Source organism: Leptonotus elevatus, chromosome 16 (genome assembly GCF_054856555.1).
Source record: "Leptonotus elevatus isolate MCC_2025b chromosome 16, RoL_Lele_1.0, whole genome shotgun sequence".
Taxonomy (NCBI): Eukaryota; Metazoa; Chordata; class Actinopteri; order Syngnathiformes; family Syngnathidae; genus Leptonotus; species Leptonotus elevatus.
Genome location: NC_141254.1, coordinates 1775096 through 1784940, shown reverse-complemented (window position 1 = coordinate 1784940; position 9845 = coordinate 1775096). Strand labels below are relative to the sequence as shown.

Sequence of the window (9845 nt, the reverse complement as noted above, 5' to 3'; positions counted from 1 at the left end):
TACGTGGCCCTAATACGTTATCATACAATTTAAAGAGAAAAGGGTGTCAGAAAAGAAAACAATTTCTTGTTTTTTCAAGCGGAGAACTTTCCAGCTTGCTGATTTGCTGCTTTCATCCTGAATGGCACCTCAGTCAATCACATGGCAAAAGCAGGATCGCAACTAATAAATCACAGCTACTAAGTGAGCTTTTCCTTTCACTGCTTGCAAACAACAACTGGGCTAATTTATAACCAGACAAGCTATAATGAGCTGCGGAGATCAAGCAGGTTATCTGGCAACAGCCCGCAATACAAAAAAGCAAAAAGTCTTCACCTTGCGTACAGAGATGATCTTAATAATACATTTTAAACAGGTGAGCAATATTATCAAAGGCTTTGGTCAAAATAAACTCAATCCCAGATGCTCGTCAACATAATAGTACTTTTTGACAGTATGCTTGATGGGACCTTATTACCACAGGTTAGAAGTGTCATTAGATTGTGACCCACTTGCTCAAAATAGAGAATTATTTTCTACTGCAGACTTAATTAGTATATATTTTTAAATCAGCAAACGTTGTGGCTACAAAACAGAATCCACCCTGACCCACAGGAGGATTAGAAACATGAACAATATGTTGCTCTCATTACAGAAGCCACAATGACACAAGTAACAAAGAGTGTTATTGATAAAGCAATAAAAACAGGTTTAGGCACATCTGGCCAGCCCACAGTTTTGGACCATCTGTAACGTTTTGGTTTTGTATGGGTTAGGGTTTTGTTTATTTTGTTGTGTCTTTCTGTGATTGGTGTGGGATCATTGTCTACGTCAGGTGTTGAAGTCCTGTGTCGTTGTCAAAGTCCTGTGTGGGAGTCTGTGTTTCCCGTCGCGTCAAGGTAAGCCTCGTCACAGTCTAGTCGTCTACGTCACAGTCTAGTCGTCTACGTCCCAGTCTAGTCGTCTACGTCCCTGCTAAGTTCTCCACGTCCCTGCTAAGTTCCCCACGTCCAGCCAAGCTTACCAAGTTCGGCCAAGTCAAGCCAGTTCCGTCACGGCGACCGGCCAAGCCAGTCCCGTCACGGCGACCCGTCCCCACTTGTTCCAATAAAGTTTCTCCTTTTGTTCACAATTCCTGTCTCCCTGATGTTTCTCCTCGCCTTTGGCTCCACCCTCTCCAACGTGCACCATTTCATGACAAAACCTGTCAGAATAACACCTCAAATTACTTATCCCTTATTTACCCCCAAATTTTATATATAATAGTCTGGTTGACTATAATCAGCAAAAACTTTGAATTATTATTTTTTTTAATTGTCACAAGCAGCTTTATAATATATTCGAACATAAGCTATCATAACAAATGCAATAAGTGCGATTTCTGCAGAAATTGCATGGGAATGTTGAAAGCTGAATGCCTATGAAGGAAATTGAAGGATAAATTATGTGAAAATTACAAAGTAATTGACTATTACTATAACTATTAACTATTATTAGTAGTAATAGTAATTATTGAGTAGTAACTTGTAGTTGAATGATAAATGAATAAAAATAAAACTTGAACTGCAATCTGGTGAAAGTGGGATTCGAACCCTCGCCTTCTGTTTACTGGTCAAAACTCCATTGCACTAGCCGTAAAGTTGTCCAAGCGGGGTTTGAACCCAGGTCTTCCATGGTGGTAGGCAATTGCTCAAACCGCTGTTCCATTGCAGCCATAGAAGAATCTGTGACATTGTATATAATTGTAGTGAATACATCAGTATGTACTGAAAGCTTGCGTTGACTTTAAATTTTGAATAAAGAACGGAACTTAATGATGAATGACATAAAAAATAATGGCTGTGAAATAATTTGAAAATAACTGTTATTCAGAATTGCATTTGTACTAATGAGTGGTCGAAGCCTTCCCACAATAACTGAACTCTGGAATCATACAACATAAAACACATCCAACTGGACCATGCATTTCATTACCAGTTTCTTAACAACCAACATCAATTTGTGTAGCCGACTTTTTTCCCCCAGTTTGATAGCCACTCTGTAATATACAAGTCAATTGAAACATTAGAATGTCAAGTTAAAAGTTTTAGCTTCACTGCCCTGTCCCCCATTCCCTTCCCCCAACCAGCCTCAAGGCTACCCCTGCTCTTGCTCTACCTTGACCCTAAACCCAATTCAAAAGCAACCACTTCATTCGCAAATTAACAAATTGAAACCATGAACTTGAAAAAATGAAAAGATGGCAACACACATTTTCCAAAAACAGAAACATTCAACAATACTGAAAGAGAACTAAGAAAAATAGAAACACTTACCACAGAGGTCGCAATATCCCAAAGATAGAACGTAGGATTCCCCTTTTGTCCGATCCCACTTCCATTTTATTTTCCATACAGCACCCCCACCCCTTGGAGAGGACGAAAGAAGAGAGTGAGACCAAGGGAGAGAGGTAGAACGCGAAAGGGCCGGAAAGAGATGGAGGGGATCGTTGCAGCTGTGCACCCCCATCAGGATCTGCTCAAATGCGATCCTCTCGTCCATGTGGGATTGTGGCACCGTGGAAAAAAGCCAACGGAAACAAAGTGATCCTCTTACATGCAGCCCAGGGAAACTGAGCGAGACAAACAAGGAGCGGACAAGAGTGAGAGCGCAACAGAGGGAGCGACAACACGTGAGCTGCTCAAAAGGCCGGGGCAGAATAGCAGGTTCAAGTTTTTAGCCTTTTCTTTACTTTGTCGCGGAGCTCTGACGATTTGAGTGGGAGAGAACAAGCCACGGCTTCCAAGAAGGCAAGGAAACAGTGGATAATACCTTCCAGCTTCTTTCAACCCCCACCACTCCCCCAAGCTTTCTCTCACCCAAAATCCCTTCTTTTTTCTATCTCTCTCACTCTGGTAATAAGCCGAGCTTGCTACAACCCCCCCCCCCCCCTCTCCCAGGAGTTGGAATGCGAGGAAAGAGTTTTGAGAGGCCCAGTTAGACAACCCTCAATGTCAATGCACCTTGACCTCCAGGTCAGACAGACAGTTCTTGAATGTGTTTTCTTGTGAGGAGTAGGACCATATTCCGGGTTTTTACTATCATTGTGGGACTACAGGTGCTTTGTGGGGACATTTTGGCTGGTCCTCACAACTCAAGAACTCTTTTTGAGGGTCAAGACTTGGTTTTAGAGTTTAGATTTGAATTGGGTTTTGGTTAGGATTAGGTAATCATTCCTTATGGTTAAGGTTAGGGTAAGGGGCTAAGAAATGCATTATGTCAATGAGATGGCGCCACTAAAAATGTAGACCCGACAAGTGTGCGTGCATGCGTGTATGTGTGGTCCTGTCTGTGTAATCTTGTGAGGACCATATTCCGGCTTTTTACTATCATTGTGGGGACCACAGGTGCCTTTGTGGGGACATTTTAGTCATTCCTCACAACTCAATACCTCTTTTTGAGGGTCAAGACTTGGTTTTAGAGTTGAGGTTGAATTGGGTTTTGGTTAGAATTAGTTAAACAGTTATGATGGTTAAAGGTTAGTGTAAAGGGCTAGGAAATGCATTACGTCAATTAGATGTCCCCACTAGAAATGTAGACCTGACGTGTGTGCGTGTGTGTGCCAGGGTTATACTGTAGTAGTTTTGGAATTGTCATTATAATGAGGTTTTATTTTGTTTTGAGTTTTGTTTAGTTTTAAAGTGTGTTAATTTTAATTATTTTCCAAATCAGGTTTGTTAGTTTTTATGAGTTTAAGTATTCGTTTTAGTGTTTTTTTCAAATGTTGTGTACTTGTGTGCAAAAAAACAAAAACATCACAGTAAGTATTGCGCAATAAAAATTCAACAAAAATATTATTTTAAAAACAACCATCCCCAAATCAAATACTTCGAATTACTCAACTCAGCTTTATTTATATAGCACAATAGGTTCAGTACATGATACTGTTTCTAAAGTTAGATGCATCACAACTTAGCCTTATTTTTTTTCCTACCCTCCTTAGTCATGACTCCTTTTTTCCATCTAAGAAACACGGGGCACTAATTAACTAACCGCCAAGCTTCCCGTTCTGTCTCCCTGACGGTCATTGTCATTTTTCTCAGACGGGTTTTGACTGTGAACATGAATTCCTTGAGTGTATTTTTTTCTTGGACAATAAATCTGATTCTGATTTAAATAAAGCTAGTAAAATTTTGACTTTTCATCCATTTTTATTCTTGCTTGCCAAGTTACCAACTTCTAAAGTGGGTTTGGTTTGGATTCCTGTTGAGAAGTATTAAACCCGGTTGCATTGCATACTATTTTTTTATGTATGTACATATTTTTTCATATATAAACCAAAAAAGGAGAGTTGATACCTCGTGTTGTGCTTTGGGCGGAGTTTGGAAGCCATTCATCCGCAAGCACGGCTGTTGCCTAGGAGCAACATCATCTGGTGGTGCTTTTTTGTTGCTTCTACATGATACACAGTAAAAGGAGCACAACTCCCATATGACTGTTCAACTTTCCTTCTGGCCGTGCTATGAAAACAAAACAAATACATTTAAAATACACCCCGAAGACTTATGTATTATTTAGGGATGTTTGATACCACTTTTTGTTAGGCTGATACTGATACTCAAATCTTCCGTACTCACCGATAACTAAGTGCCAGTACCATTAGTACTTATGATACATACAATTTCCCCCCAAAAAACAATGACAGATAAAAAAATTTTAAAAGGACATATATATCACAACTACAGCAAATTTCCTCAAAATTGGATGAAATTAATGGCAATTATATTTTTCTCAATTTGCTCATAAGCCATTTTGCATAAAGAACACAATCAAATTAATTTCAAAAAATCGATAAATAAGATGAAACAGGGTCGACACAACGCACATGAGTGAGTAGGCGTGTTTGTAGTGTGCTCCTCTGACAATCTGAGTTTTATATGCTTAAAACACCTTAAATGTGAAGGCATTTAATGCTTAACGTTGATTAAGAGTTTGGTTGCTGACCATTACTGGAAATGGCCCTGAAGAAATTGTGTCCAACAAAAAATCCCACAGAAGCCGATGAAGTGCACAGGAGCGCTATGCTAACCATGTTAGCTGTTGGGCCCTCTGCCGATACCGCGGTCATGCTCGCTGCTATCAGGGAAATGAGCCGGAAAATGGACGAGAGATTTAATGCTTTGCAGTCGGCTCTGGAGGAAAACCAGGCTATTTTGAAAGAGCACGAAGGGCGTTTGTCTGCGGTGGAAGAAGCAACCAGTGATCATGACTGCATGTTGGCTAAACTGGAGCAACAGGCTGGAAGAAGCTAACAAGGCCTTGCAGGAAAAAGTCACAGACTTGGAGGCTCGTTCCAGACGACAGAACATTAAATTTGTGAATCTGCTAGAAAATGCAGAATCTGGGAATCCAGTGGACTTTGTGTCAAAGTTGATGCCCTCTCTTTTTGGTCATGAGCACTTTCCGAAGCCTGTTGAAGTGGATCGGGCTCACAGGCTAGGTAGCCAGCCAGCTAAGTCTGCTAACAAGCAAGGATTGCGAGGATCCACAGCTACCGCGTCAAGGAGCTCATTATGCGGTTGGCAATGGAACACTTTCCTTTAATGAACAAGGGACACCTAAGTCACATTTTCCCGGATTTCCCTGTTGAGATCGTGAGACATCATCAACTTTTCGAGGATACAAGGAAGAAATTTAAGGCTGCGGGTCATCGCACTACGTTCAACACATCCGAGGAGGTGAAGATCTTCGCGGACAAATTGGTGACCAATAAGGAAGATTGAAGAGAACTTTGGTGCTGGACACTGATGATATCATGTAATCCACATTTGGTCCTTGGACACTTTGCATTTCTCTGGTTATATTGAATGATCATTGCAGGTAACATTTTGTAATTTAAAGGGTTACATCCTGTTTTTGAGTATCTATGTAGTTGGATGTATCCTCCTTGCTGATTTCAAAGCCACATTGGTGCCTTATATTTTTAAGGTAAATATACGTTAGGTGTTTGATTTTATTGACAGTTTTTTTAAGTACTGTTAGAAGTACCCCTTAGACCAGGGGTGGGCATACTCCGGAGTCCTGCAGGTTTTGGATGTTTCCCTTCTCCAACACAGCTGATATATGATCAGCTCATCAGCAAGCTCTGCATAAGCTTGGTAACGATCCTGTTGATTGGAATCAGCTGCGTTGCAGCAGGGAAACCTCCAAAACCTGCAGGACGCCGGCCCTTGAGGAACAAGTTTGCCTACCACTGCCTTAGACAGATGTTAGTCGATTCTCGGCTGCGGGAGATTAACGACAAGGTATCAGAATTGGAAACACTTCATAGACAAAACAATTGCAACCTTACACTACAAGAATTCATTACTCTTAAATATGAATACAATGCAAATTTAACAAAACAAGTGTCCAAATTTCTCGTTTGCATGTGCGTTATTTTGAGCTTGAAGTTGCATACTCTCTTGGCTCGACAACTTAGATGTCAACAAAATAGTAGGGCCATACATATGCCGCGTTTCCACCGCAGGATGTTCGGGTATGGGGAGGGGGATGGGACTAACACAGGAACCGTCCTCTCAATCGGCCCTCTTGTGGCTGTCTCCACTGCGGAGTACGGCCCACGGTCACGTGTTTCGATCGACACATAATCGCTGTGCGACGGTTTCTCCCGCGACGTCATCCAAGCGCGTCAAAAACTCAGAACAACGAGGAAAGAGGAAAACATGAAAGGCGAAGATGTTTGTGTACATGGCATTGATGGAAGGCTTGGATGAGAGGAGACGGCGTCTGGACGAAGAATTTGAAAAGTCTATCAGTGAGTGGAAAGAAAATAGACAAAGAATTATAAGGAGACTCTTTTTGGTGTTAGAGTCTTTAGCAGGGAATGCATGTCGTCGTCGCACATGGAAACGAAGGGTAAGATATTTATATATATTTAGATATTTTAAGATTACGGATTAAAAAATACACGCACATTCTCGTGTTTATGCATCGGGTTCAAAATTAACTTTAAATGTTACTGTGTTGCAGAGTATTCTCCGACGCGTACGATGTGCTTCTCCCATTGTTTGGGTTCACAAAAGAAGTGACGAATGGTGGAAAGTTGTGGTTCCGACTTTCTCTGATAATCAGTGGCTGCAGAACTTCAGGATGTCACTAGAAACTTTTAGGTACTTGTGTGAATGTGTGCAACCTGCGATGGAAAAGCAGGACACTAATTTTCGCCTCTGCGTGCCACTCCAGCAAAGGGTTGCAATCGCAGTGTGGAAGCTGGCAACAAATAAAAACTACAGAAGCATATCCCACTTGTTTGGAGTCAGCCGATCAACTACTTGTAAGTGTTTGAAGGACTTTTGTTCAGCTGTAGAAAATATACTTTGGCCTCAAGTTCTCCAGTTTCCAGATGCAGCCACACTGCAGGAAATGGCCATTTATTTTGAAAATAGATGAGGACTGCCACAATGTATTGGTGCAATAGATGGATCGCATATCCCCATTTGAACACCACAGGAGTACCACACACAGCATTTTAACCGAAAAGGCTGGTATTCCATTGTCCTGCAGGTTGTTGCGGATGACAAAGGACCCTTTTGGAATGTTTTTGCTGGGCTTCCTGGCAGCATGTATGATGACAGAGTTCTGCGCAGGTCTGGACTTGGGAATATGCTGGACACTGACGGCAAGTTCCTGGGACCAACACGTGTCGTTGAGGGACATGGCATGGGCTACTACATACTGGGTGATGCTGCATATCCGCAGACCAAATGGCTCATGAAATCCTTTATGGACAATGGTCGCCTCACAGAAGAACAGACAAACTACAATTACAGAATAAGCAGAGCTAGAGTGGTGGTGGAAAATGTTTTTGGGCGGCTAAAGGGCAGATGGCGCTGTCTTCTGAAAATAAATGACTGTAACACCGATTTGGTCTAATCGATGGTGATCACATGCTGTGTGCTACACAAACCTGTGTGAAAGCCATGGTGAGGACTTCAGACAGGAATAGGCAAATCCTGTTCACCTAAACTAGCCAGATGCACATGCTTAATGGTGGGGTTGATACAGGTGGTGCGGCTCGTGCTCTCTAATGCGCTACCTGAAAAACCGTTAGCATTCTACAGTGTCACTAGTGTCTACTTTTAAGATAACAATACCATTTTTACATATGTGGCTTGATTGCTGTAATTACTTTAGCTTGGAAACACTTGTAAGAGCTGAAAGAGGCAACTCCATATAGATATTTCATATGTTAACATATTTGCTTTATGCCTTTTTTTTTTGCTCGCTGTCATTCATTGTTTTGTTTTCTTCTTTTTTTCGTGTTGATCAGGGGCAGACAAAACAAGTTTTACTTATTTCTGTCCCCTTTCAGTTTTTTTACTTTACTCATTGCTTTATATTGTATTTTTTCTTTTACAAATGAATGAAATTAATTTCAATTAAACACATGAACAAATGTTGGCATTGAAGAGTCTTTATTTTAAAAAACTAAAATGACAATTTAAAATAAGGCAAAATTATACACACTGTAAAAAAAGGATGTGCAAATTAGTAAAAAGTGTGTAATAAAATGTAAAAAAAAAATAATAATAATAACGTTCAGTCTGGGTCTTCAGTCCGAGGTGGGGGGTTGAGAATCGGCTGATTCCTATTGAAGAGGACCTCAAGAATGCCTCCTAAAAAAGTAAGTCCCTGCTGAAACTGCCTCCTGGACTCTTCAACTTCCTGCCTCTGCAGCATGTAGTGTCTGTGTCTCTCCTGTGCAGCCGCAGCCCATTGATCTTGTTCTTTGAGGGTATGAAGGAGCAGTTCTCGCTGCTCTTCCTATCCTCCTCAATTTCCTTCAAGAACTCTAATTCAAAGTGCCTTTTTCTCTTTTCCTGCAGAAAACTTAAATAGAAAATAATCCTCAACATAACACAGAAGTTTATTTTTTGTTTGTGTAGTCTTTTAGGGAACAGCAAAAGACAAAATTAACCAGCAGTGTTATTTTTATATATCCAAGATAGATAAAATACAAATACATCAAATTAACTGAAATTAAATACAACAAACATAATTTCTGTCTCCTGATATATTTATGTTGGATGATCAGGAACACTTCACAAGTTTTTTTTTAAATAAGCTAATGTACATTACAAGTCAAATGTATATGTTGAATTAACAAAAGATACATTAAACCAGCTCATATTATGATTTTTTTTTAAACAATTACTGTCTTGTGATGTATACCCTGGATGATGATGAACACGTCACACGTTTGAACAAAAAAAGTTACTAGCAAGTATCACAAGTTAAATGAGTGTCTTTAAATCTGCCGAATAAATATCCAATATCCAATTCAACTGTTTGCATACTCACTGTTGCGTTTGGATTCCCCAAAATGGCGAGGAGTGCTGCATAAGGGTGATTCCACAAACAAGACTTAAGTTGTCTCAGAGAGTTGCTCTAAAACACAGAAAACATGGACAAACGTGAGAAACGTGCCATATCTTCAGCACAAAAAAGTAAACAAGCCAGTCTTCGTCCCACAAATTAACTGAGCTGCTGGGCTTCGAGCTAGGCTGCGTGCTAGCCAATTAACAATAGGCTAACGTTAGCCTCTTTAGCAACAATGCTAAGCTGAAAACAACATGAAATAAAGGTGGAATGCTGTTATTACCTGTAGACAAAAGCTCGCCGGGACTTGAATCTCTTCTTTCCTCTAGTTTCATTCATGGATGTCTGCCCAGATTGTGGAGTTGAGTATTTTGTTGCTGCGGGGTTGGTTGTGTTGCACGGTCCGTGTCCTAGGATGGCATCTAGTTGACTGTACCACTTGTTAATTTTGCGGTCAGAACCGCTCCGTTGTTGTGATCTTTGAGCTTTCGATAGTCTTGTTTCAG

At 40.7% G+C, this 9845-nt stretch overlaps 1 long non-coding RNA gene across 1 annotated transcript; it reads right to left on the bottom strand.

Annotated features, from left to right (window-relative positions):
- Positions 1–767: 767 nt before the first annotated feature.
- Positions 768–2764, bottom strand: LOC147160358 (uncharacterized). Its single transcript, XR_015090377.1, has 3 exons — positions 2295–2764; positions 1572–1703; positions 768–1183 (listed from the first exon to the last, which is right to left on the bottom strand). It is a non-coding gene; the product is annotated as an uncharacterized LOC147160358 (long non-coding RNA).
- Between the last annotated feature and the right edge of the window lie 7081 nt (positions 2765–9845).